This window comes from Loxodonta africana, chromosome 11 (assembly GCF_030014295.1).
Source record: "Loxodonta africana isolate mLoxAfr1 chromosome 11, mLoxAfr1.hap2, whole genome shotgun sequence".
Taxonomy (NCBI): Eukaryota; Metazoa; Chordata; class Mammalia; order Proboscidea; family Elephantidae; genus Loxodonta; species Loxodonta africana.
The window spans coordinates 58,340,375-58,363,329 of NC_087352.1; the positions used below are offsets into that span (position 1 = coordinate 58,340,375).

General features: G+C 49.6%; 1 long non-coding RNA gene across 1 annotated transcript in view; it reads right to left on the reverse strand.

The window, feature by feature from the left end:
- Positions 1 to 16,246, reverse strand: part of LOC111749642 (uncharacterized) — a 38,024-nt gene extending 21,778 nt beyond the window's left edge. Inside the window, exon 1 of the long non-coding RNA XR_010323454.1 lies at positions 16,037 to 16,246. This is a non-coding gene — a long non-coding RNA (uncharacterized LOC111749642). The remainder of the gene's footprint in view (positions 1 to 16,036) is intronic.
- Between the last annotated feature and the right edge of the window lie 6,709 nt (positions 16,247 to 22,955).

Genomic DNA, 22,955 nt, shown 5'->3' on the forward strand with positions numbered 1-22,955 from the left:
TCACCTAAGACATGTGGGCAAAGCTCACACTGGGGCCTGTACCAGACGCCTCCCACAGAAGTCTGATAAGCCTCCACTCCTCTGACCCATGGACCGTGTGATAATCTCTGTCGCCTCATCTGAACACTCTGTGGTCCCTCTGCAAGGCTCCAAATTCCCCAAGGGTCATGGCAACAGAAAGAGCAGCCACCTTGAAAGCACGGCACTGTGAATCACTAAGACACATTCCAAGTCACTCCAGCACACAGACCAAAGAGTTCCTGGAAGGCTTCCCAAAGGAAGTAGCACACAAGTGGTGTTTTGAGGGATGGATAAGAGTTAACTGGGTGGAAGGGGGAAGGGCATTCTAGAGCAGGTGTAATGTCTCAAAGGTGTAAACTACAGCATGTCAGGGAACTCTAAGAAGATGGAATGACTGGAATGTGTGATGAAGAAACCGGGAGGAGGAAGGCAGACAGGGGCCAGGGATGAAGGAAGGGTCAATCCCCTTAAAGAAGACTTTGTCCTAAGAGCAATGGGGAGCCATGAGGAGGTGTTAGGCAGAGAAGTGACATACCCAGGCTCCCCTGTCAAACATCCTAGTGGTTGCTGGATGGAGGTTTGAACAAGGGCAAGATGGAACTCAGGAAGTGATTATTGCAGTGGCCTGGTGGGAAATGATGGTGGCCCGGACCAGGCTGGTGGAGGGAGGTGGGGAGATGTGGGTAGAATCAAGACTTGGCTGGTGAAATTAACCGCGTGAGCTTAGTTGGGAAGGTGGGGGCAAGGAGAAGTCAAGGGTAAGGTGCAGGCTAGCCACTGAGTGGAGCTGTCATTTCTGAGACAGGGGAAAACTGAAGAGTAGCAGTTTGGGGGTATGAATAGGGTGAGTTGGAGGTTTCTGTGGGCTACCCAGGGAGGGGTTCAGTAAGCAGTTGGATACAGGGTTCTGGAACTCAGAGAGAGAGCTAGGGTGGAGATAAGAGTCAGGGCCCTAGGGGCACAGATGGCATTTGAGGCTGTGGTTTGGATGAGGTCACTCCTGGGAGAGAGTGGAGCGAGGACAGGGCCAAGGACATGCCCCGAGGGACCCCTCATTTGGAGGGCAAGTGGGGGAGGGGGAACTGGGGAGTCTGCCAAGGGATAGGAGGAGAGTCAGAGTGTTCCAAAAGCCAAGGCAGACGCCAGAGAAGGGCCTAGGCCATGGCACCACCCCACCGAGAGGTCCCCATGAGAAGGCGTGAGGGTCATCCACTGGGGATCCCAGTGAGACCCGCTCAGTGGAGAAGGGACCCTCCAGGCTGCCCTGAGCTGCAGAGTTGGCCCCCTCCGGCAACTGCCGATCACTACCACCCATCCTGCCTCCTACTAGGAACTGGGTTGGCTGGATGGTGCAGCGGTGGGGGCACTGACCAGCTAGTGCTAGTGCTAGGCAGTAGTAGGAGGACGAACCCCATGACTCCCGCATATGTGTGATAAGCCTTTAATGCCACTTTACTAAGGACCTGCCCCAGGTGGCCAGTGTCCAGAGGGCAGGAGGCTGCCCCTCATCTGTGGGAGAGACCAGATGTGTCAACAGTCATCCAAGTGAGCAGTGCATGTTTGGGCAGAAACTCAGGGAACTTTCAGATACTGCAGGGTAGGGGTGTGGGTTAGAGAAGGTGCTCTTCACATGGAGGCAGGCTAGACCCTAAGACACAGGGTCTCAACAAGGCCACACCCTAGACCAATTACACTGGGGTCTCTGGGGGCAGGTCCTGGGCATCGCTGGTTGTCAGAGCTCTCCAGGTGTTTCCAGTCTGCAGCCAGGGTTGGAAACCGTGGTCTAGGGAGAGAAGAGAGACCCTGGGTGGCACAAACAGTTAAGCACTCCCCTACTAACTGAAAGATTGGTGGTTCAAGCCCACTCAGAGGAGCCTTGGAAGAAAGGCCTGGCAATCTACTTCCAGAAGGTCATGGCCTTGAAAACCCTACGGAGCAGTTCTACACTGCAACACATGGGGGTACCATGAGTCTGAATTGACTCAACAGCAACTAAAAGGGGGAGGAGAACTCAGGTGTGAGACTGCAGAGCACAACAGCAGGGATTAGAACAACAGACCTCCAAGAAGAGGCTAAACTTGAGGGGGACAGAAGTGCAAGGTCAGCCTCCGCTTCCCAACGGGGCTCTTTCCTTCTCCCACTAACCCTCGAAGGCCCTGGGTGTTGTTTTACTCCAGGAAGGGACGTTCTCCCCTTACCCACAGCGTCCTGACCTCAGCGGAATCCACCAGATCCCTCCCTCCTATGCTGCTGAGGAGGCCTCCAGGCAACCCTGCAGTGTCCTCCATGGGACCAGACTACAGGTAGGAAAACCATGCTGGCTGGGCTCTGAGTTGTCATCCAGGCCACCTTGTGCTGGCCAAGGTCACAGCCTGGGCCAGCCTACTCAACCCCAAAGCCTCTCTCCAGCCTCTGGACAGTGGAGGACGGCCTGCAGGCCCCTCAGCCAAAATCTGTCCTTGAACTAAATCAGACTCACAGAGGGCGGCCCCCTGGGGTCATGCAGTTCACAGCCTGGGGTTTGCTGTGAGTGGGAGGTCAGCAGGCTGGCAGGGGTGGGGCTCTGGAGAGAGTGAGGGAGCATCAGAGTCACCATGGTGGCCCCTGTTCTTGGAACAGAGCTCCTGGGAGATCAAGAGAAACATTCTGCTGGGGATCAGGAATGAAACGGACCCAGCACCCTCCCCAAGATGAACTCCCTCACCACCGGAGTGACCAGACCCTGGTGTGACCCTCTGACCTCTCCCTAGCCTCATCCATAGTAGGCTCTGCAAGGGTAAGGCTAATCTCATCTCCACATGGAGCAGGAAATGGAGAAGCTGTGGACAGATGGAGTGGTAAGTGATTTTCCCAAGGTCGCACAGCGCATCGCAGCCATCAGTTCTAGAATCCAGGGCTCCTGATGCCTGGTCCCGTGGAGTTCTAAATGCATCATAATGAATCATTTAACATCAACAAAGATTGACCATTGGTTCTGTGCCCTGCCATCCCTCCCTCCTCAGAGCTCATTCGGGGTGTGTGCGTGGGGCGGGGGGGGGGTGTGTGGTGTGTTTGTATGGGGTGTGTGTGCGTGTGCACGCTCATGTGCACATGCCCAGAAGCCAGCAGCTGGGCTGTGGAGACCACTCTTGCACACACAGAACCAATCAAACGGTTTGAAGCAGGACTTTAAGTGGCCCATGAGGGCTGCTGACCACAGTGCTCTGCAGCACCAACCTCTGAGAGCTCACCTACCTCGGCCAAGTGTACTCAGTGAGGGCCCAGGCAGGGTGTGGGTGAGCAGGGGGGCAGGCGCCGGGTGCATGAGGGGTTAGTGTGGGCACCAGCCAGAGCTATGCATCTCGAGTGGACAGGCAGGGAGGGGCCAGTCCTGAAGCCAAAAGGGGCCCAACTGTGGGGATGTGGGGGTGGACAGGGAAGTAGGCCCAGGAAGTTCACAGGACAGGGTGAGTCTCTCTGGCTGTGTCCTGGCCTGGCTGCCCTGCCCGTCTCTCCTTTCTGCCCATTGCTAGATGAGTGGGCACCCAGGCATTTGCTTTCAGAATTGTCTCTAGAATTGTGAAATTGGGGAGTAACAGGATTTTTTTTAGGAGCCTGGAAGGAGGGAGGAGGCAGGCAGCTCTGCAGGGAGGCGTCAAGGATTCAGGGATCAAGTCACCTCTGGATAAGGGCCCTGGCCCCTCACTGGGGTCTTTGAGCTCCTAACCCTCCAGAGTCAGCTCCGCCCTCACGCAAGGTAGAGGAGCCTGGAGCTGGATAAGAATTCGAGGCCAGACCAGGCCTTTGGGAAGTAGAAACCACTAATCTTATCCACTGGGCTCTGAGGAATTTGGCAGGGCCAGGAGGAAGGCACTGCAGGGACTGGGCTGGCCAGCCTGGCCTATCTCCTCCACCCTGAGAAGGGGGCAGCAGTATTAATAGCCCCACAATGAACTCTGGTGATAAGCTGGCTCTTCCTCCCACAGCATAGACAGTTCTTCGAGTTCGGAACAAGGAAACACATGAACAAACCTCCAAACCCAACACGGCTGGGTTTTGTTCATGTAACAAATCTTTGGATGGATGCCACAGTCCATGAATGAGGAGTGGTCACACTGATCAGTGGGCTCACCAGGCCATGGCCTGCTTCCCTCTGCCTCACAGGCACCTCAGCCTACCCTGCCTCTGCTGGGGTGCTCCTCTCTCCAAAGATGCTGTGCCTTGCTGGGGAACCCAGATCCATCTATACCTCTGTCCTCCCAGCTTGAGTCTTCCAGCCAAAGCAGAACAGAGGCCTCCGGGGGTGGTCTAATTCTTTCACTAAGGACACCCTGTCTCCAGTTGGGAAGTACCCCAGGGAAATAGAGGCTTCGCTCCCCTCTGGGACCCCAAAGCACTGCTCTTCTAGCAGATATTTTGTTTACAGTTGTTTGTTGAATGAATAAACTAATGAATGTGTTTAAGGGACCTTGAGAACAATCACATCTCAGACAGTAAGTTTGTGGAAAATGGAGCATGCTGGCCGGGGCAGGCCAGGGGTGGGAGCAAGCCTGGGGTAGGACCAGGGGCTGCCTTCTCACCCCAGTGTCCTGATCCACAGTGTGGCAGTGGATGAGGCAGGCGTCCCTCAGCGTACCCGGTCTGGGCCGAATCTCCCCACCCACAAGCCCTGAGTGGCTACGAGAGGCCTCCTCAGGACACAGGTCTGGGCCAGGCCAGAGCCTCAGGGCACAGCCAGAGAGCCTGTTACTGGCGTCAGCTTGGAGCCCCCTAAAGCCCTGGGGAGCCTACTTCCCAGGGTCCATCAGGAAAGCCCGGACCCAGCTGGGGAGTTTGGTTCTGCTGGATCCTGATCTGGCTCTGCCCAGCACAGGCCTGACCTTGGGAAGGCCCGCCCCCAGGCCCTCACACCCTCCCTCTCCCTCAGATGTCAGCTCCCTGGGGCTGTATTCACTATCTCCGCAGCTCCTGGGCGCCCAGGGCCCGCTCCCAGCTCTGAGCTGGAGGGAAGGGTTGGGATGCCCCCACTGCCCGGCCCACAGTGCCCACCTGGGAGGTGGCCTGGGCCCACAGCACACGGAGGGGTTCAGTAGGCATGAGTAGGCCCCCTCCCTGTGCCCAGCTGGGGGTGGCGGGAGCTCCTGAGACTGACGCCACCGACCGCAGCTCCAGTGGAGCCGGGATGGGCGTGTTGGGCTTTTCAGAAAAACATGACTCTTCCTCAGTACGAGCAAATTTTGGAAAACTTGAAAACACGGAAACCACCGTGGGGAGGGGTGGATGAGGGGGAGGGCAGGAGAGGTCAGGAGATGGCAACTTTTTTTTTCTGAGAACACTTATTTCTCTCTGTGTAGCCAAGCAAGTCCTAATCCCAGCAGTTTTGGGGCCAGATTCAATAAAAACTCTGTCTGCAGAGGCCCTGGCAAAGCCACAGAAAATAAATACTTCAAGGCTTGCCCGGTCTCCTGCCGCCAGGCCGGAGGGCGCTCTATTGACTCCCAGCCCAGTGGGATATGGACCGAGTTTGGAATTCTCTCCTCAGCCAATCAACTTCCTCTCCCCAGTTAAGACCATTTAAAAATCGTAAGTAGAGTTTCCGGTGTGGAGGGGAGAAAACAGAAAAGAGAGCATATTTGGTTTAAGGAAGAAAAAAAGAACCTCAGAAAGGCCAATTTATTTTCAATCAGAGCCAGAAGCTGTTGGATTGTATTGTTTGTATAAAGTAACATCTGGGGTTAGGTCCTTACCTTAGCTCTCACACTTCTGCCTTCTGCCTCCTTAAGAAAACTCTAGGCTCTCTGGTAGGAAAGCCCCAGTTCTTTCAGAGTGGCCTGTTGTTCGGGCCTTCTGAGTGCCGTGGAAGTCCTCTGGGCCCAAGACCCCGGCCCTGTGTTGTTGCAGGGATGGCAGTGGGCTGAACCTCAGCCGCAGCTCTGTAGGCCCTGGCTTGGTGACTACTGGGAAAATTAAGGGGGGAAAAGAGTGTTGGAAAACCACAATAGAAAAACACTCAGGGTCCCAGACAAACAATGAAGAGTTGAACTGAGCCCCAGTTCAAAATAGCGCAAGACTGATAGAAAGGGCATCTGGGAATGAGAGAAGTTGTCCTGAAGAGAAAATATAGAATTTGATGCTGTGGAGCCGGGGGGGTCTCCTAGGAATCCAGGTGGAAAGGGTAATGTGCCACCCACTCTGGGGACCAGAGATAATCCTCAACTTTTTAGCAAAGAGCCAAACAACACAAAGTCCACTGTGAAAAAATGTATTTATAGGCCGAGTCTGTGGCCCTCCGGCATGGCCCTCAGAGGTGGCAGTGGCTGAGAGTGGGGGACACTGCTTTGGCAGGCAAAGGTCGCTCAAGACAGGGCCCAGGGCCGGAGCCCACCAGCCCCATGCTTTGTCTGTCCCTTGGAAGACAAAAACCGAGGACTGTTTTCTTCCTGGACATGGAGTAGGAGAGGGGAAGGAGCAGGAATTCACCCCAACATCTCCCTCCCACTACCAGGTACCCAGTATGAGGTAAGATCTGGACTATGAATTGTTGTTGTTGGGTGCTGTCAAGTTGACTTTCAACTCATAGTGACCCCATCATGAAGAATGGGAATTCCAGAACACTTAATTGTGCTTATGCAGAACCTGTACATAGATCAAGAGGCAGTCTTTGAATAGTTCTGGTTTAAAATCAGGACAGGTGTGCATCAGGGTTGTATCCTTTCACCATACTTATTCAATCTGTATGCTGAGCAAATAATTCGAGAAGCTGCACTACATGAAGAACACGGCATCAGGATTAGAGAAAGACTCATTAAGAGCCTGCCACATGCAGATGACACAACCTTGCTTGCTGAAAGCGAAGAGAGCTTGAAGCACTTACTGATGAAGATCAAAGACCACAGCCTTCAGTATGGATTACACCCCGAAATGAAGAGATAAAAATTCTCACAACTGGACCAATAGGCAACATCATAATAAATGAAGAAATACTGAAGTTGTCAATAATTTCATTTTACTTGGATCCATAATCAACGCCCATGGAAGCAGCAGTCAAGAAATCAAATGACATATTACATTGGGCAAATCTGCTGCAAAAGACCTGTTTTAAGTGTTAAAAAGCAAAGATGTCACTTTGAGGACTAAGGTGCACCTGACCCAAACCATGGTATTTTCGATCCCCTCATATGCATGCAAAAGCTGGACAACGAATAAGGAAGACTGAAGAATTGATGCCTTTGAATTACGGTGCTGACGAAGAATATTAATTACATGATGGACTGCCAGAAGAAGGAACAAACCTGTCCTGGAAGTAGTACAGCCAGAATGCTCCTTAAAAGCGAGGATGGTGAGACTTTGTTTCAAGTACTTTGGACATGTTATCAGAAGGGACATATTTTCCAGGAGGAGTCCCACCCAGTCCTAGTGCATGACATTCCACCCTGGGAGAGTCACCCTATTAAGTTAAACATTGTTCTCCCCAAGTTTTTATTTTAAAATGCAGATTCCCTTTAGAGAGCCGATTCTGGGAATAAGCCTGAGTGTGGCGGACAGAACCTGGGAACTGGAACATAGGGAGTGTCCTCCTGGCCCGATCTCTGTGGGGTTTTGGGTTAGCCAACTGTTCCCTAAAGCTCTCCTAAATGGCCTCAAAGTCAGTATTTGGTGACTCATTGTACAGAAGGAAAACCTCAAAGCCCTTGGTTTTGCGGGGGTGGGGTGGGGGGGGTGGGGGTGGGGAGGGCGGGGAGAAGAAAAGGAGGGGTTGAAGGTGCCGAAGGCAGAGTCTCAGGTCTGGTCCCCGCCTTCTAAAACAGCATGGTCATGGGTAGTTTAAAATAAGCCTCCGGGGACAGGAACTACAGTGGATTCTCATCACTCACAGATTCCATACTTGTGAATTCACTTACTCGCTAAGATGTATGCATAGCGCCAAAATCATGATGCTTTCGTGGTCATCCCTGGACATGCTCAGAGCAGTGAAAAACGTGAGTCACTCAATTCACACATTCTCAGTTGGGGCTGAACAAGGCAACGCTTTGACTTCTTGTTTCAGCTCTCAAACTCTAAACAAGTGCCCTTTTCACCATTTATTTAGTGCCACGTTTTCCTCATTTTTGTGCTTTTTTTGTCGGTGATTTCGTTGTTTAAAATGGCTCCCAAGCCTAGTGCTGAGGTACTGTTTAATGTTCCTAAGTGCAAGGCGGCCATGATAAGACTTACAGAGAAAATGCACGTGTGGGATAAACTTTGTTCAGGCATGAGTTAATAGTGCTTTTGGCCATGAGTTCAATGCTGAGGAATCAACAATATATATTGAATAAGGTGTCTTTCAGCAGAAACAGAAGGAGCCTTGGTGACGCAATGGTTAAGCACGAGGCTGCTAACCTAAAGTCGCAGTTCAAACCCACGGGAGAAAAGACCTGGAGATCTGCTCTCATAAAGATTACAGTCTAGGAAACCCTATGGGGCATGCTACTCTGTTATACAGGGTCGCTATGAGTTGGAATTGACTCGGTGGCACACAACGACAATAAACCGAAACACACATAAAACAAGGTTATAACAATTGGACTAAACTGAAAGCAGTTTCCTGAATGAACTGAATGCTTCAAAGGCCAGTGTAGCAGGGGCAGGCGTCTGGGGACCATGGTTTCAGGGGACATCTAAGTCAATTGGCATAATAAAATCTATTAAGAAAACATTCTGCATCCCACTTTGAAGAGTAGTGTCTGGAGTCTTAAACGCTAGCAAGAAGCCATCTAAGATGCATCAATTGGTCTCGACCCACCTGGATCAAAGGAGAATGAAGAACACCAAGGACACAAGGCAATTACGAGCCCAAGAGACAGAAAGGGCCACATGAACCAGTGACTACATCATCCTGAGACCAGAACTAGATGGTGCCCGGCTACAACCGATGACTGCCCTCACAGGGAACACAATAGAGAACCCCTGAGGGAGCAGGAGAGCAGTGGGATGCAGACCCCAAATTCTCATAAAAAGACCAGACTTTATGGTCTGACTGAGACTAGAAGGACCCCGGTGGTCATGGCCCCCAGACCTTCTGTTGGCCCAGGTCAGGAACCATTCCCAAAGCCAACTCTTCAGACATGGATTGGACTGGACAATGGGTCGGAGAGGGATGCTGGTGAGGAGTGAGCTTCTTGGATCAGGTGGACACTTAAGACTATGTTGGCATCTCCTGCCTGGAGGGGAGATGAGAGAGTGGAGGGGGTTAGAAGCTGGCGAAATGGACACGAAAAGAGAGAGTGGAGGGAGAGAGCGGCTATCTCATTAGGGGGAGAGTAATTGGGAGTGTGTAGCAAAGTGTATATGGGTTTTTGTGTGAGAGACTGACTTGATTTGTAAACTTTCACTTAAAGCACAATAAAAATTATAAAAAAATAAACAAGGTTATATATTGATCGGCTAATGAAAAGCGGACCAGAGGCTTGCAAGAACCTAACTCTGTATCTCCCCTAGGAGCAATGGTTCCATATTCGCTAAACCAGTGTTGGTGGAAACTTTATAGAGCATGATTACCACAAAGAATCAGAACTAACCGAACTTTAATCACTTCAGTCTCTGTATTTACCAGTAGTGACACATCAACTAACCAAAAATCCAAGTACACAAAAATCCAAATACACCATTAAATAGAAAAGAACTAAAATAGGCTTAAATGGAAAATACTTCTGTGCAGTCAAAATTGATGTCAGAAAGTCCATGCTCTAAAATACAAGGTCTTTATTGACTGATGAGCCTTTGGTCAAAACATATTAACTTGTACTTTATATACAATTGTAACTGCCTGTGTGAGCTGATATCCAAACCCATGGAGGAGTAAAAGGTGCAAAGAGGGAAAAGAACTGTTAAAAAAGAAAAATGATCAAAACTCTGCTGTCTGGATGATTTGGTATAAGAGCGGGGGTGGGGGCTCGCCTTAATAGGGCTCTGAAATCACGGGGTATTACAGTCCAAGGAAATAACACACAGAGGACAAGTCAGCAAGAAAGCATTCAAATCTATATGACAAATTTAAGGATTTATACAAAAATTGAGCATAGCTCTGGACAATGAACGTAACACTGACTCTTAAAGGGATAAACACTCATTTATTGGAGCACCAGGTCCTCCCACAGCTGAGCTGAGGGTGATTTTCCTGCACAAAGCTCTGCACCCAGTAAGCTCTTCAGTTCTCCCTGAAGCACTGCCCCTGGAGCCTGCCTTGGTGACCAACCCAGGGACCCATCAGCACTCAGGCCCCCAGGGCCTCCAGCCCCTTCACTCTCCTACCTCAGCACCTTTTCCCCTTTTATATATTTTTTAAATTTTAATTACAGTAAATATATATGTAACAAAACATTTACCAATTTTTTTTTTTTTTTTTAACATTTAGCATCTTAACAGTTCTTGCATGGACAGTTGCGTAAATGATATTCGTGGTGGTGGTCAACCATCACCATTGTCCATTTCCAAACCTTTCCATCACCCCTAACAGAAGCTCCGTGTTCCTTCTTCCATTTTTCTTTATTGTCTCTTCTTGTCCTCCCTCTACCTTTCCCATTTTTCCTCTCCATTCTAAACATACGCATACACGCCCACAACTGTCCCGTAGAACTTTCTGCCATGATGGAAATGTTCTATATCTGCTTTGACCAATACAGTAGCCACTAGCCACATGTAGCCATTGAAAACGTGAAATGTGGCTAGCGCAACCTAGAAACTTAATCTTTAATTTTAATTAAATAGCCATATGTGGCTAGTGGCTACTGTTTCTGGACAGCACAATGACCTTTGAGGTCCTGAGGGTCCTCTCAGGCTGCACAGAGAAGCTGCTCCCTGCCCTGTACTCCTGGACCACCACAGGCTTTCCCTCCTTGTACATGCAACAGTTATAAGAGCCTACCACATGCAACGGTTAAGAGCTCAGCCGCTAACTGAAAGGTTGGCAGTTCAAACCTACCCAGTGGCTCTGCAGGAGCAAGGCTGGCAATAAGCTTCCATATAGACTGCGGCCTAGAAAACTCTACAGGGCAGCTCTACTCGGCCACATGGGGTAGGTATGAGTAGAAATCAACTCCAGGGCACCCAACAACAACATGAGCTGGGTAGAAAAAGATTACCTTGTGAAATCCTTTGGTGAGCTGCCAGCCCCTCCCTCCTTCCCTAGTTTTCCTTCCTTTCATAAGCAAATCCTGAACGCCTACAGTGTGTTCAGTGCTGCATGGGAATTGTTCTCAAACTACGTGTGACTTGTTAAAAATGCAGACCCCCCCACCCACCCTACCCTTTCGTATGTACCCACTCAGAATCTCCAGGGGTGGACCAGGCATTTGAGGCTCTCATAAGGAATTCGGAGTTAATGACAGGTGCTTTTCCACCAAGAGCTTGTAACTTAGGTGTGATTTAAAAAAGAAAAAAAAAAAAAAAAACAAGCCTGTAAATAGTGAGCTCTTTTGACGAAGAGCTATTCCCCAAGAACTGTCTGAAATGCCCCAGAGAGGACTAATACCATAAGCCTTTTTATGGCAACATCTAAAGGGAATTGCAATGGCAGATGTTTTTCCTACCATGGAGGCAAAGAGCATGGTGGTTAAGAGCCACGGTTGCAGGAGTAGAGCCGGAGCTCAAGTCCTGCCTGGGCGACCTTGACAGGGGCCTCATCCTCACCATCCTGTCCCCTGTCTGTAAAACAGGGATAATCAGACTTAGCTTCCAGGCAGGACCAGCTTCACAGGAGCGGAGAACATTTGCCTCAGGGCCAAGAGGGGTGCTGGCATGTGAGATGGAGTGAGGGAGTCCCCAGAAACAAAGAACATTTATTTTTTTCCATTCTTCACTTTGGGAAATTTTCTGCTTGGAAGACAATATGTTCTAATTTGATTTCAGTTCAATGGTTAGAAAACACATAGGTTTGGCTCCAACTCAAACTGGTTCGTTGGGTACCTTTTGGGTTAAAAAAATGGATTTAACTAATAAGTCACTTAAAATATATGCATTATATACATAGTGCCATTGAGTGATTTCGACTCATGGCAACCCCACGTGACAGAGTAGAATCGCCCCATAGGGCTTTCTAGGTTGTAATCTTTACGGGACAGTTCACCAGATATTTCTCCTGCAGAGCCGCTGGGTGGCTTCAAACTGCCAACCTTTCAGGCAGCAGCCAAGCACTTAAACGTTGCACCACAAAAAAACAAAACCAAACCTGTTGCCATTGAGTTGATCTCAACTCATAGCAATCCTATAGGACAGAGTACAACTGCCCCATAGATTTTCCAAGGAGCACCTGGTGAATTCGGACTGCTAACCTTTGGTTAGCAGCCATAGCACTTAACCACTACACCACCAGGGTTTCCCCTATACATATATATATCTGGGTTGGACATTTCAGGCTGAAGGTTTTGATTAATCAGTTCAAGTTATTGTTCAAATCAATACAACAAGCATTTATTAAGCACCTAGTGGCACAACGGTTAAGAGCTCGGCTACTAACCAGGTCAGCAGTTCAAATCCACCAGTTGCTCCTTGGAAACCCTATGAGGCAGTACTACTTTGTCCTATAGGGTTGCTATAAGTGGAAATCGGCTAGATGGCAACAGGGTTTTTTGTTTTTTTTATTCCTAGGAACCAGTATGACAGACAGTCCTGGTTCAAAGGAAATTGCACGCAGCTGGGGAAAGAGACAACTAAACAACCGTAATCCCCATGAGTAAAACATCCAGGAACTCCAAGAGGGAGCATGAGTTCTGTGCAAGGCTGGCCAAGCGAGACACAGCAAAGAGGGGGTGTTTGAGGTGGGTACTGAACAGCAAGCAGGGTTTTCCAGGCAGTTGGTGATGGGGGTAAAGCAAAACAAGAAGGCTGGATCATTTATGATGTGATGCAGCCACAAAATAAAGCGGGGCAGTCTAGTCTGTGGGAGGTCCACAGGCTTGGAGAGGACAGTGTGAGGACTCCATGCTGGGTATCCAAGCTACCTACTGTGTCCCCACCCCAGAGAGAAGACCACAAGTAGCGTGAGTTACATTAGTATGAAAACTTCAGAAAGAACAGCATTTGTACTTACACACTTATTTTGAGGAGGAAAATATGAGGAAATACCAGTAAACAATGGAAATCTGCTCAAAGCCAAGATGAGCCCATGTTCAGGGGAAGGGTCAGACTGTGATCACATTACTCTGAGGGGCCGATTACCATCTCATCAATGGCTGTACCCATTGGGAGGGGATGGATGCAAGTCCAGCATGCTTGGCACCCACCTACTGCCTCATGGCTCTCCTCCTCAAAGGTCCCGCTTCTCCATGAACCAAGGCACACAGGTCTCGCCTCAGCCTGCCATCTCTCCCTTCAGAGATGGTTAAAGAGAAAAATATCAAGGTCCGGAGGAATGAACTGACATTCAAAGCCATGTACATTTACTTGCTGAGCCCCTACTATGTACAAGGGACTGCTCAGCATGTATGAACTTTGTGTACACATGCTCGTTTTGTGCCAAGCATTGTTCTAAACCTTTTCCAAACCTAAATGCTCTAAATCTTAAAAACAGCTCCATGAGGGAATTACTGTTTTGACTTCCATGTTATAGATAAGAAAACTGAGTCAGAGAAGTATGTTAACTTACCAAGGTCCAACAGTTCAAAGTGATGAGACTAGGATCTGAAGACAGGCAGTCTGGCTCCAGAGCCTACCTCACTCTGCTGCCTCAACTACTCTCTTGCAAAGACAATGCTGAAATTCCCATTTCACAGACAAGGACACTGAAGTGGGTCCCATATCCTTTCCCAAGGTTGAAGACTCAAGCCAGTCTCTGGCCCACACTGAGGCCTCACTTTACAGTGAGGGGGAGCACATAGGCGTTAATGTCCCCAACTATAAGCTTGACCTCGTCTCCTCTGCACCTCCAGCACCTTGCCCAGGGCCTGGCCAGAGCAGGTGCAGGACGTGTATGGGACTATCCAGTGAGCTGTGACAGTGTGGCCCAGGTGATGAAGTGAGAAGGGTGCAGAGAGGGAAAAGCTGAGCTGTGCCTTAACCAGGTCCTAGGGGTGGGGTAGATTCCACATGGGACAGGGCCTTCCAATGGTGAGGGCAGGGGACAGCCTTAGGGACTGAGGGCTGATAATAGAGGCGCCTGGGGGTGGATGCCCCCCCACAGGGGCAAGATCAGATAAGATCACTAAAAAATGTAGACAGTCTCTTTTAGTGACTCTGGGAGTCACTTTATCTCTTCGGGTTTATTTCCTGGATTGTAAAATGGGGATGTGAATAGCAGTAAGGAGCCCTGGTGACACAACGGTTAAGTGCTCAACTGCTAAGTCAAAGGTTGGCTATTCAAACCCACCCAGCCACTTCAAGGGAGAAAGACCCGGTGATCTGCTCCTGTAAAGATGACAGCCTAGAAAACCCTATGGGACAGTTCTCTTTCACGTGGGGCGCTGTAAGTCAAAATCGACTACATGGCACTTAACAACAAGAACAGTAACATTCCAGACTCTGGTTGTAAGATTTAGATAAATAACTTATGTAAAGGCTTCCTTGGGGAGCCCCTAACAAGCAACATTTCTCCAGGATTCCTTCCCCTCCTCAAAGTCTGTGTAATATTTTTAAAGTTATTTCTCTCAATACATCCTAAAATGTTATGAATGACGCAAAAGGCTGACTAGCTATTTGACCTTGACCAAGCCTCCTAACTTCTGAGACTCTAGTGGCCTTAATAAACTTCATCAAGGTATAATTTACATGCAATAAAATGCACCCATTTTTAGAGTGGGTGAGTTTTGACAGCTGTATACGCCCGTGTAATCAACTGAATCGAGATATGGGACATTTCCATCATCCCAGACAGTTCCCTTGTGCCCCATCCCAGTCACACCCGCTCCTCCCCCCTCCACACACACAACCAATGATGTGCTCTCGGTGGACCCTGGATTGGACTCAGTGCTAACCACACAGAGCACTGCCCAGGTAGGCGCTAAAGCTTGCTGCAAGTAAACAGTATTTGTAAACAAACAAAAAACCCAGGCCCGGGTAGTGACTCATTCACTGCTTTTCAAGCTTCTCCATCAGAGTGGGGAGGAAGGGGTCAAACTTAAATATGAGGAAGTGGAAAGAACGAACGGTTTAAAATAAAGAACTTAAAACGGCTTGGAAATAGTCCCCGTGTTCAATTATCCAGCGTGGCGCGGCCTTCCCCAGCCCCGACCCTACCAGGGATAATTAAAAATTCGACACCTCGGTCCCTTCCCTGGACAGGCGGCAGTGCTACCTGTGTGAATGGGCTCTGAGGAATGAATAACGACAGCAGCCTCATTGTTCCGAGGCTGGGGAAACTGAGGCCAGAGGGAGGGAGGGAGGCCGTCTGGTGACTGGAGGCTGGGTCACCGCGTGAGTCATAGACGCAGACAGACAAGACTGCTGTCATTAAGGTTTACAGGTCCGCCGCCGCCGCCATCGTGGCTGTGCGGCTGCGCCCCGCCCGGCCAAGTCCTCGCCGCGGGCACACCTCCCGCCCCGCGCTCTGGCCACCACGCCTTGGGGCCTGGCGGGGGCGCTCCCACTTCCTCAAACTGGGCCCAGAGCGCAGCTGCAGGGACTCGGCTCCCGCGGTGGGCCCCATCCCCGCCCCCAGCCACTCCGCCGCGCTCCTCCCCGTGCCGGGGCACCTCCTCCTTTGCCCTCCTTCTCCGGCTCCCCCGGGTCGACCGCTTGCTTCCAGCGCGGTGGTGCAGGCCAGCCCCGGATCTGGAACCTGAGCCCTGGGGTGCCCCCGCCCCCGCCCCCGCCCCCGCCCCAGCTTCTACCTCCACCACCCGCGAGGCGCCCCGGGAGGCGGCGCGGGAGCACGGACCGCGGCGCCCGGCAGACGGCGCAGAACCTGGCCCTGGCTCCGCCCGCCGCGGCCTCGGCTCCGCCCGGCGCCGCCGCTGCGCGCGCGCTCCCGCCACCGCGCCCCTCCCCCGCTGCCGACTGCGCGCACCTCGCTTTTCACCGTATCCCATTCCCAGTTTCCCCGGCGCCGCCCGTGCGCCCCTCCGACCTTCTTCACACCAGCCTCCCGAGCGCGGGTGGGCAAGCCCTCCCCGTTTCCTGGGCCTCGAGTCGCCGCCGCCGCCACCGCCGGTCTGAGTCACAGGTCTCGCACACATGAGTCTGACTCGGCATGGGCGACTCGGGCCCATGACCCCGCAGCCCGGAAGGGGGATGGAGCCCCACTCCCCCACCCCGGCCTCGGGTGTTCTGGCAGCTATTTTAGAGGGATGGCGAGCAGCCCCCACCCCTCCGCCTGTCCTGAAGTTCAGACCTTAGACCCCCGACCCGCTCCTCACAGGAGTCCTCCCAGCCTTGGCTGCGTCTCCTCGGGCCCCCCGCCCCACGTGTGGCTCCCCCTCCTGACCCTCACCCAGGGTCCCCAGCCTCCCCAGCCTCTTAGCCAGCTGGGGGTTCCGCGGGTTTCCCCATCCCTAAGCCCCTCCCCCGTTGCCTGGCCTCCTCGGCACCTTGTTTGGGGTGTGGGGAAGACACAGTCACGGAGGGGACCTGGAGCTGGCTGCGGCCGCGCCCTCCCCGAGGCGCCTGCCACTCTGCTCAGCGGGTGGGGGTGCGTGAATGGCTGGGCCAGGGTCACGCCAAGGGGACGCGGCGTAGAGGGCCAGGCGGAACCGGCTCCTTGTCTAACCTGAAGGAGTGGCCTGGGGGCGTGGACCGCTGGACTTGGTGTGAGGTTGACTGCGCCCTTCAAACTTTAAAAATAGTCTTGCGTATAGAAAAGAACACTGAACCCTTAACATCCCCATCCACTCGCCTGCTTTGGGCTCCACTTAGTCCACAGTGTAACTCCAAACATACTTATTAAGAAACTGTTGCTTCATTTTGACTCGTTTACATAAATTTTCCACTTTGGGGGGATGGCGGTGGGCTTGTGGAATCCCTAAAATAACTTTTAATGGAGCGAAGCCTTCCATTATGGGAAGCTCCTAGACGCAGAGAGGCGTCGGGAGGTCGGGGCTCCCGTCACAGCCCTGCCACCAGCTGGCGGAGCGGCTGGAGCAGGTCCGTGCACCAGGTAGAGGGGTGGACACTGTACGTAAGGCCAAGTACTCTCCCCCTTCCCCTCCGCCCCAAAAAGAGGCAGCCGGGCTTACTGTTTGTAAGATTTAGAGACCTGGTTTCTCTTTCCTTAAAGTACCCTGATACTATAGAGAGGCAAAGTGGAGGTGGGATTAAAAATAAAAAGGAGGAAAGCAGTTTGCCTTTTCTGAATGCTGTGTTCTATGCCTAACTCCGGTTATATTTATCACTCAGACAAGGTCAAAGTCACCTTCAGCCTGTACGGTTCCATTAATTATATAGTATCCTATCGCACGAGAAAATTCCACTGAGAACTTTATTTCCCACATCACTTTAGAATCTTCAGACCTTTGTACAATTCTCCCAGAAAGGGATATTTGGGGGCGGGAGGACCTAAGAGAGACTTGATAGAAGAATGAAGGTGTGTAGGTGATGCCTACTCCATGTGTCGCCTTTCACCGAGCTATAAAACGTTTATGGCTCTGTCCCAGGGAAGCCCTGCCTACCCTACCGCCCTGGCTCCTGGAGACTGAGTCATGTGCACCCCAGAGTAGTGGGGGCCATGAAACTTTACTACCTGGTCACGTGCTCCGATGACGTGAGTGGCTCCTTTCCCCCTCCCATCTGCTCTTCGGGAAAGGGGGTGGGGAATGTCAGCGTGGCAGGAAGCCCACCATGATTCCATATTAAGCAAAACAAGTGTCAGCATCCCCCTCCACGTGTATCAGCATTTCTACGAGGGGAGGGAGGCAGCAGAGAAAAGCAAGGGGGTTAATTTAAAATGATGGAATGGTGGGAAGAATGAAAGAGAAGGCCATGAGTGCTCAGCTTTGAAAGAAGGCAGAGGAACAATGATTTTAAAAGGTTTTAATTGGTCCTGTTCTGAAGAACTCACTCCTCCTTTGCTAAAACCCCAGGCCAGCTCAGACCTGCATTTCTGGATTGCCCAAGTGCCTCCCTGTTTTTCCTCTTTGAACACTAACTCTCAGAGGGAATACCTCCATCTCCCTCAGTCTGCAGCCTTCTTTCTTTTGGAAATGGATGTGTGAGTGTGTGTGTGTATGTGTTTGTGCGTGTAGCTAGCGCTCTATATAGCAGTTGTGCAGGCAGGCAGGTCAGAGACCTTGCAGGAGGAGGGCCTGTCCAATTTATCCTCCTAGCCCTGTGCCCTGACTCACTTGGGGTGGATCTACACCACAGGCTGAGTAAAGTGAGTGAGCAAAGTGGCTTTACGCAAACTGAAAACAATCTGGGAGAAGGTAAGGTAGGCACCAAGGTAAGGATGTAGCTACTTTAACCACAGCAACAAGTCAAATTTGGGGGAAACCCCCGTAAAACACCAAACTAGATTTACAGTCTTTTGTAAATGACTGACATGCAACAGACAATAAGGCTGGATTCCTTCCCACCATCAGAACTGCTTGCATTTTGCTGGGAAAAGATGGGTCAAAACCAGCCAGTCTGCTCTTTGGAGCATGACTGATTTTAGGGCTGGGGCAGGAAGTACTCAAGAGAAGCTTGGAGCATCTTGTAATCCCAGAAAGTAAGCAAGTGCTCCAAGAACAAAAAGACGGAGACATATCAAAGGGACACAGGAGTTAACCCAAAAGAGCTCCCAATGGCCAATGCTGGAACAATTCTAGCCTCAAGATAAATAATGTAATATTGGATTCTCATCCAAAGTATAAAATAAATACCTATGAATGAGTCCATATTGACTCAAATAAACAATTGAATAAATATAACAAACGGGGAAGAAGAGACAAATCTCTCACACAGAGAATTCCAAAGAGTTTCTGTAGCTAATACCTTTCAAGGAGGTGGCACTTGGTCCCCTCCTCCCCTTGAGTGTGGACTGCGCCTATGACCTGATTCCAAAGAGTAGAGTTTGAAAAGGGGTAGTGGGGAAAAGTAACTTTACAATGGAAAAACCTAGGAAACACTACCTGGGCCAGGTGCTGAAGGTTAACATCATCAGTGAAAAGTCGTGTTAATAGCATGTATGTATTCCTGATGTGATGTGATGAAACCACTTTACCTGTGTGGTCTTCCTCCTCCTAAAGTCTTAACTCCAGTGTTGTTGTTAGGTGCCATTGAGTTGATTTTAACTCATAGTGACCTTATATCACAGAGAAGAACTGCCTCCATGGGGTTTTCTAGGCTGTCATATTTATGGGAGCTGGTCGCTAGGGCTTTCTCCCACAAAGTCCCTGGGTGGGTTCAAACTGCCAGCCTTTTGGTTAGCAGCCGAGTGCTTCACTGTTGCACCACCAAGGCTCCTTATCTACAGTGTAATAGTGAGAAAAATATCAGACGAACCTAACTGCGAGACATTTTACAAAATACCTGACCAGTATTTGTCAAAACTAAGTCTTAGGAATCAGGAATAAGAGGAGGGTATGGAATGTGTGGCTAATTGCCTCCATGAACAACTGCCTCCTTTGCCGTGAGACCAGAAGAACCGGATGGCGCCTGGCTACCGTTAGTGAATGTTTTGATCAAAGATTCTATACAAGAATCTTTGATCAAAAGTGGGAAAAAGCAGAACAGAATTTCAAACTCTCATGGACTCCAAACTTTCTGGGGCCAAGGAGGCTGGATGAACCTCTGAAACTTTTGCCCTGAAATAATTTTTAAACCTTAAACCAAAAATATCCCCTGAAGTCTTCTTAAGACTAAACAATAATTTAACTTATTAGTAAAAAATGTCTGCTTTGAGCATGCTGCTCTTTTAAGAGCTATCTATATGGATCACATTGACAACAGCAACTTGAAAGATAAGATAGGAACCTTAGGGGCAGTGAGTGTATGTTAAATGGGGGAGGGACAGCTCAGAAGAGGAGGGTGAGAATGGTTGCACAACCCCAAGAATTTAATCACTGAATTGTTTATGTGGAGACTGCTGAATCGATGTGTTTTGCTGTGTAGATTTTCAACAACAACAACAAAAAAACGAAATTTTAAAAGAAAACAAAAACTGTCAAGATTGTCAAAAACGAGGAAAACCTGAGAAACTATCACAGTCCAGAGGAGTATACAGAGACATGCCGACTAAATGTAATGTGGGGTATCCTGGGAGGATCCTGGAGCAGAAAAGGGACAGTAGGGATACTCAAGCGGAATCTGAATAAAACATGGAGTTTAGTTAATAGGAATATGCCAACGTTAGTTTCTGAGTTATGACGAATGTTCCATAGCAGTTTAAGATGGTAATGATAGGAGAAATTGAGTGACAGGTATATGAGAACTCTGCACCATATTTGAAGTCCTGGCGGTGCAGTGGTTAAGAGCCTGGCTGCTAAACAAAAGGTCAGCAGTTCGAATCCACCAGCCACTCCTTGGAAACCCTATGAGACAGTTCTTCCCTGTCCCATAGAGTCCACTCAGCGGCAATGGGTTTGGTTTTGGTTGCACTGTCTTTGCAAATTTTCTGTAAATCTCAAACTATTTTAAATAAAAAGTCTATTTAAAAAAAAAAAAAAGCGCCAGTCTTGCTTGGGCCTTAGAGTCACAGGATTTTGGTGTTCTGAGGAGAGGAGTTAAATACTAGCAATGGAGCCCAAAGGATTCTGCGGGAGAAGCAGCTGCAAGTGAGTTGTTGAGTTAATCCGGCAGAGTGAAATGATTTGTCCTTAAATCTCTTCATGGTCCACATAAAGTGATTTTTAAGCAACTTGCAGTTACCCAAACCAAAAACAACTTCATCCTGAAATTCCACTACATGGAAAGTTAGTTTTTGTTGCTTAAAAAAAAAAAAAAGTACATTTTAAAATGCAGTGATCCCATGTACATATAGTTCAAACAGACGCAAATGTTTCCTCTGGCGTTAGGAGTCTCAACAGCCCTTACCGGTTACCATTGCGGGGAGTGACTGGGAGGACACAAGGGAGGGGGACTCTAGGTACTGGTGACGTCCCGTTCTTTAATCCGGGTGCTGGTTTATGGGTGTATTCAGTTTGTGAAAATTCCTCAGGCTGTATACTTATGAGCCATGCATTTTTCTGCATGTAAATTATACGTCAATAAAAAGTTTATAAATCATGTAGAATAAATCGATTTCAGATATTAGACTACAGAGCTAGGAAAGCCCAACATTCCTCCCCACCCCACCCCCTGCCCCAGGTGGAATCTAGAAAGGTCAAATAGCCTACCTAAAGGAATGAAGCCCTGGTGTGCCTGCTCCCTGTCTGAGTAGGGCTTTCTCACTGGACCAGTGATGCAGCCATACAAACTCCTTAAAAAAAAAAAGTTGCCGTGGACTCAACTGCCCATAGGGTTTCCAAGGTGCCAATAATCTTAATGGAAATCCTGGTGTAGTGGTTAAGGGCTATGGCTGCTAACCAAAGGTTGGTAGTTCAAATCTACCAGGTGCTCCTCGGAAACCGTATGGGGCAGTTCTACTCTATCCTGTAGGCTCCCTATGAGCCGGAATCTACTCAAAGGCAATGGATTTGTTTTTTTTTGTTTTTGTTTTTAATCTTTATGGAAGCAGACATCTTTCTCCCATGGAGCAGATGGTGGGTTCGAACCTCTGACCTTTCCAGTTAGCAGCCAAGCATTTAACTACTTTAAGGCTTCTTAAAGAACCCTTCACCAGCCTGCAAATCTGGGCACAGGAACATCTGTAGGAGGGGACTGCAAGAAAGCGCAGTACCAGCACTAGTCTGGGTGATCTGCCAAAAAAACCCAAACTCATTGCCGTCGCATTGATTCCGACTCATGGTGACCCTATGTGTTACGGAGTAGAACTGAGTTCTATCGGGTTTTCTTGCTTGTAATCTTTACAGAAGCAGATCACCAGGCCTTTCTTCCATGGCACTGCTGGGTGGCTTCAACCTGGCAATCCTTTGGTCAGTAGCTAAGTGCAAACTGTTTCCACCACCCGGGGACCATTTTGGGTGACCTTAGACTTTTTTTTTTTTTTTTAGACCAAGCTTTGAATTCTTTTGTGCCTCAGTTTACCTGCTGTTAAAGACAATCCCCAAGTACTGTGGTTAAGAATAATTAGTGTCTGTAGATCAGCCAAAAAGGTCACCTGCCATTACATTAGACTAGTCTTGGTCTGTCAGATTACTAAGATTCCATTGCTTGTTTAGATTCCTGGGAGTTTTGTGTCTGGAAACTAGGGAAAATCCTGGTGACTGGAGCTGTGTGACAGGATGACAAAGGGGAGAGAGGCTGGACAAGAAAGGGAAAGTCAGTCTGCCCATGGCTCTGCTGGCTCTCTGACCTCAAGGGCCATTCAGAGGACATCTGTCCAGCCAAGAGGACGCCAAGGCCAGAGGGAGAAAGTGACTTGCCCAAGGTCACGCAGCTAAGGGCTCCTAAAGGCTCCTATCTCTCTAGTGTCCTCTAATCATCCAGCCAAACAGGCCGTCCCTGTGACCGTGAGTTTTGTTTCCTTGAATAAAGGTGAATGATTTTTTTTTTCATTTAAGAAAATTTGGAAAATGCAGAAAAGAAAAAAACATAACAACCAGCGTTTACTTTTCGTTCCAGCATTAAAAAAACACAGCGATCTGAAAGCTTTTACACCGAGGAAGGACACATATAGTGCTGTTATACGTTACATTCTTCAGTATTTCATTTCTGTGGCTAAGTTAAGCAGGAGAATGGGAACTCTGGGCTCGCCATTTTTCAGAGTTAACTGGATCTCCAGTGACTTCTCCAGAGGCCTGGGGATGGATGGACTGCTGGGGAGACCTGCTGAGGGAGGAAGCTCACAACCAAATTGCCTTACACCCAGAAAGCCCCTACAGAGTTTTTGGAAGGGGATTTCCTCCCAAAGGAGTCTCTGGATGGTGCAAATGGTTAAAGCACTCAGCTGCTAACCAAAAAGTTGGAGATTTGAACCTGCCAGAGGCGCCTTGGAAGAAATGTCTGGCAAT